General features: G+C 36.1%; 1 non-coding gene across 1 annotated transcript; it reads right to left on the reverse strand.

Moving 5' to 3' along the window:
- Positions 1 to 4,295: 4,295 nt before the first annotated feature.
- Positions 4,296 to 4,403, reverse strand: LOC112753431 (small nucleolar RNA R71). The gene has a single exon (XR_003177819.1). It is a non-coding gene; the product is annotated as a small nucleolar RNA R71 (small nucleolar RNA).
- Positions 4,404 to 5,671: the final 1,268 nt, after the last annotated feature.

Genomic DNA, 5,671 nt, shown 5'->3' on the forward strand with positions numbered 1-5,671 from the left:
ATAATTTGGTAGGATTACATGTCACAATATCCATCCAAACCCCAATCCAATTCACTGTGAGAAAGCTTCTCTAGCATGAATCCTCCATTCCTTTCCCAAGGTTCCGAAGGATTCCAATTGTGGGTAGTTTCTTTCCCAAGACAACTACCCAATGGAATTAGATCGAGAAGCTTTCTAACAAAATTCAAGAGAAAAGATTGAAGAAGAAGATAAAACTATTATTGATTCATTGAATTACAATAGAGCTCCCTAACCCAATGAAAGGGGTTTAGTGAGTCATAGCTCTGAATTCAATTACAAAACTAAAAGAAAATGATTTCCAGTTCTCTCCCCCTCAGGGGCTGGATTCCCCTTCAATCCCCGTGTCTTCTCAAATGTCGAAACTAAGGCCTTTAAATAGGCTCCCTAAATTACAAAATGAAAATGAAATTTAAAGCAAATTACAATCAAATGAAAATAAACTATTCTAGATGATTCTTGTGGCCTTGATTTGGTGTTGTTGATGGGCCTTGCTTGCTTGAAGGGCTGAGTGACATAATTGATCCAAAAAGGATAATGATCCATTAAACTACACTCAAATGTTGCACCCCCTTTCTTGAGTCGTCACTTTGTTCTCTTGTCAACCTCGCCAATTTGATGCCAAATATAGACTATTATACCTCGTTGGAAAGCTATGGATGTCAGCTTTCTAACGCAACTGGAAGCATCTCAATTGGATCTCTACAACTCGCGTTATACTCCATGGAAGGTGAAGAGGTCAGCTGGCCTGATTGCATGTTGGTACTATGCTCTTCTATGCACATTACGGGGATGTTTTCTCCCTCAATTTTTAGTATCCACCATGCATGCCATATATGCTTGGAAAGCTCTAGATGTCTTCTTTCCAATGCATTTTGAATCACCTCATTTGGAGTTTTGTAGCTCAAGTTATTTATGTTTGAAGAAGGCATGGTCAAGCTGTTCCATATAACACGTTTAAGCTTCAGTTTAAGGTTAAACTGAAGCTTAAACGTGGAAATGGAAAAGGTAGCCCTGGAGGTCGAACACGTTTAAGCTCCAGTTTGAGGTCAAACTGGAGCTTAAACGTGGAAATGGAGAGAGCAACCCTGGAGGGGAAAACTTGGTCGAACACGTTTAAGCTCCAGTTTGAGGTCAAACTGGAGCTTAAACGTGGAAATGGCTCCCTGGTGCTTTTCCCATTCTGGCGTTTAACCTCCAGTTTAAGGTTAAACTGGAGGTTAAACGTGGAACTCCTTCCTGAGTGGCATTATCATTCTGGCGTTTAACCTCTAGTTTGAGGTCAAACTGGAGGTTAAACGTGGAATGCTTCTTTGGTGAGACTTTTCATTCTGGCGTTTAACCTCCAGTTTAAGGTTAAACTGGAGGTTAAACTTCAATTCTAGCATTTCTTAGCCTTCATGATTCTGGCGTTTAAACTCCAGTTTAGGCTTAAACTGGAACTTAAACTCCACATTTGATATTCAAGCTTCCTTTATTGATTTTGTTGCTTCTTTGCTTAGCCTCTTCTTCCCTGAAATCATCCAAACAATTGCATCAAAGTCTTGCAAAATTTCATGAGAAATCTTCCATTCATAGCATTCAAGTAATATAACTAAAAACTCATGGAATTTGCATCAAAATCTTCATGTTGAATGATTTAAGACAAGCATGACTATTTGGCCCAAATGATTACTTAAGGCTCAAGAAAATGCATAAAACAACTAAAAATAAAAGAAAAAGGCTAGTGAAACTAGCCTAAGATGCCTTGGCATCAATTGTTTGAGCCTGGACATCACAATTTCGTGCACCAAGTTTTTGGCGCCGTTGCCGGGGATTGTTTGTGTTTGGACAACTGACGGTTCATCTTGTTGCTCAGATTAGGTAATTTTATTTTTATTTTATTTTCAAAAAAAAAATCTCTCAAAAATATTTTCAAAAATCTCTCATATGTTCTCGAAAAAAAAAATTATAAAAATGTTTTCAAAAATTTTATTCAAGATTTTTAAGAATGAATTCTAGTGTTTCATGAAGCATGTGAAGCCTGGCTGGCTGTAAAGCCATGTCTAAATTCTTTTGGACTGAGGCTTCCAAACTATCAGAGGTAAGTTACATACTTGGTAAATGATGAGCAGCAATTTGTTATCAAGATCAATATACTCTGGTGTTAAATGCTGAAGCTTGGCTGGCCATTGGCCATGTCTAGTGTTTTGGACTGGAGCTTTCATTGAAAGCTTGGCTCGCTAGTGAGCCATGTCTAATTCCTGGACTGAAGCTTTAGACTAAGAATGCAAGATTCCTGGAATTCATATTAAAAATTTTGGAATCCTTATTTTTCTTTTTCATATAATTTTCGAAAAAAATCCAAAAAAATTAGAAAATCATAAAAACCAAAAATATTTTCTGTTTCTTGTTTGAGTCTTGAGTCATGTTATAAGTTTGGTGTCAATTGCATATGCATCTTACATTTTTTCGAAAATTTTATGCATTCATGGTGTTCTTCATGATCTTCAAGTTGTTCTTGGTAAGTCTTCTTGTTTGATCTTGATGATTTTTTGTTTTGTGTCTTTTCATGTTTATCATATGCATTCTTGAATTCTTAGTGCGTAAGCATTAAAGAATTCTAAGTTTGGTGTCTTGCATGTTTTCTTTGCATTAAAAATTTTTCAAAAATATGTTCTTGATGTTCACCATGACATTCAAAGTGTTCTTGGTGTTCATCTTGACATTCATAGCATTCTTGCATGCATTCATTGTTTTGATCTAAAAATTTCATGCATTGCATATTTTCATGTTTTTCATAAAAATTTCAAAAATCAAAAAAAATATCTTTCCCTTTTTCTCTCATCAAATTCGAAAATTTGGATTGACTTTTTCAAAAATTTTTAAAATCAAATTGTTTCTCATGAGTCAAATCAAATTTTCAATTTGAAAATCTTATCTTTTTCAAAATCTTTTTCAAAAATCAAATCTTTTTCAAAATTCTTAGTTATTTTCGAAAATTCCAAAAATATTTTTCAAAAATCTTTTTCTTATTTTTATACCAAATTTTCGAAAATAACATAATCAATTAATGTTTTGATTCAAAAATTTGAAGTTTGCTACTTGCTTGTTAAGAAAGATTCAAACTTTAAGTTCTAGAATCATATCTTGTGATTTCTTATGAATCAAGTCATTAATTGTGATTTTAAAAATCAAATCTTTTTCAAAAACTAATTTCAATTATATCTTTTCAAAAATATCTTCTCATCTTATCTTTTTCAAAAATATCTTTTCAAAATATCTTTCCTAACCTCCTAACTTCCTATTTTTTCAAAATTTGTTTCAACTAACTAACTAACTTTTTGTTTGTTTCTTAACTTTTTCAAAACTACCTAACTAACTCTCTCTCTCTAATTTTCGAAAATATCTTCCCTCTTTTTCAAAAATTTCTTTTTTATTAACTAATTATTTTTATTTTTAATTTTTAAAACTTAATTTTCGAAAATTACTAACATTTTTTCAAAAACCATTTTTCAAAAATCACTAACTCTTTTTCAAAATAATTTTCGAAAATTATCCCTCCCCCATCTCATTCTATTTATTCATTCATATCCTAACATCTCATCTCACATCTCTTCCATCCGTACAGTTGTGTTTCTTCCTTTACATCACATTCTTTGTCTCCCCCTCTTTTCTTCCACTCACAAAGGGATCCCTATACTGTGGTATAAAGGATCTCTATTATTATTATTATTATTTTTCTGTGCCTTCTTCTTTGTCATATGAGCAGGAGCAAGGATAAGAACATTCTTGTGGAAGCAGATCCAGAACCTGAAAGGACTCTGAAGAGAAAATTAAGAGAAGCTAAAATACAACAATTCAGAGATAACCTTTCAGAAATTTTCGAACAGGCAGAGGAGATGGCAGCCGAAAATAATAATAATGTAAGGAAGATGCTTGGTGACTTTACTGCACCTAATTCCAATTTACATGGAAGAAGCATCTCCATTCCTGCCATTGGAGCAAACAACTTTGAGCTGAAACCTCAATTAGTTTCTCTAATGCAGCAGAACTGCAAGTTTCATGGACTTCCAGCTGAAGATCCTTTTTAGTTCTTAACTGAATTCTTGCAGATATGTGATACTGTTAAGACTAATGGAGTAGATCCTGAAGTCTACAGGCTCATGCTTTTCCCTTTTGCTGTAAGAGACAGAGCTATATTATGGTTGGATTCTCAACCCAAAGACAGCCTGAACTCTTGGGATAAGCTGGTCACGGCTTTCTTAGCCAAGTACTTTCCTCCTCAAAAGCTGAGCAAGCTTAGAGCTGATGTTCAAACCTTCAGACAGAAAGAAGGTGAATCTCTCTATGAAGCTTGGGAAAGATACAAACAGTTGACCAAAAAGTGTCCTTCTGACATGCTTTCAGAATGGACCATCCTGGATATATTCTATGATGGGTTATCTGAGCTATCAAAGATGTCACTGGACACTTCTGCAGGTGGATCCATTCACCTAAAGAAAACACCTGCAGAAGCTCAAGAACTCATTGACATGGTTGCTAATAACCAGTTCATATACACTTCTGAAAGGAATCCTGTGAGCAATGGGACGCCTATGAAGAAGGGAGTTCTTGAGGTTGATACTCTGAATGCCATATTGGCTCAGAATAAAATATTGACTCAGCAAGTCAATATGATCTCTCAGAGTCTGCATGGAATGCAAGCTGCATCCAACAGTACTCAAGAGGCTTCTTCTGAAGAAGAAGCTTATGATCCTGAGAACCCTGCAATAGCAGAGGTAAATTACTTAGGTGAACCTTATGGAAACACCTATAACTCAACATGGAGAAATCATCCAAATTTCTCATGGAAGGATCAAAAGCCTCAACAAGGCTTTAATAATGGTGGAAGAAACAGGTTTAGCAATAGCAAGCCTTTTCCATCATCAACTCAGCAACAGACAGAGAACTCTGAACAAAATGCTTCTAATTTAGCAAATCTAGTCTCTGATCTATCTAAGGCCACTGTAAGTTTCATGAATGAAACAAGGTCTTCCATTAGAAATCTGGAAGCACAAGTGGGCCAGCTGAGTAAAAGGATCACTGAAATCCCTCCTAGTACTCTCCCAAGCAATACAGAAGAGAATCCAAAAGGAGAGTGTAAGGCCATTGACATAAGCGCCATGGCCGAACCTGTGAGGAGAGGAGAGGACGTGAATCCCAAGGAGGAAGACCTCCTGGGACGTCCAGTGGTCAATAAGGAGCTTCCCTCTGAGGAACCAAAGGACTCTGGGGCCCATCTAGAGACCATAGAGATTCCATTGACCCTCCTTATGCCCTTCATGAGCTCTGATGAGTATTCCTCTTCTGAAGAGAATGAGGATGTCACTGAAGAGCAAACTGCCAAGTTTCTTGGTGCAATCATGAAGCTGAATGCCAAATTGTTTGGCATTGATACTTAGGAAGTTGAACCTCCCTTGTTCGTCAATGAACTAAGTGATCTGGATCAACTGACATTGCCTCAGAAGAGACAGGATCCTAGAAAGTTCATAATACCCTGTACCATAGGCACCATGATCTTTAAGGCTCTGTGTGACCTTGGTTCAGGAATAAACCTCATGCCCCTCTCTGTAATAGAGAAACTGGGAATCTATGGGGTGCAAGCTGCTAAAATCTCATTAAGAGATGGCAG

Source organism: Arachis hypogaea, chromosome 15, assembly GCF_003086295.3.
Source record: "Arachis hypogaea cultivar Tifrunner chromosome 15, arahy.Tifrunner.gnm2.J5K5, whole genome shotgun sequence".
NCBI lineage: Eukaryota > Viridiplantae > Streptophyta > Magnoliopsida > Fabales > Fabaceae > Arachis > Arachis hypogaea.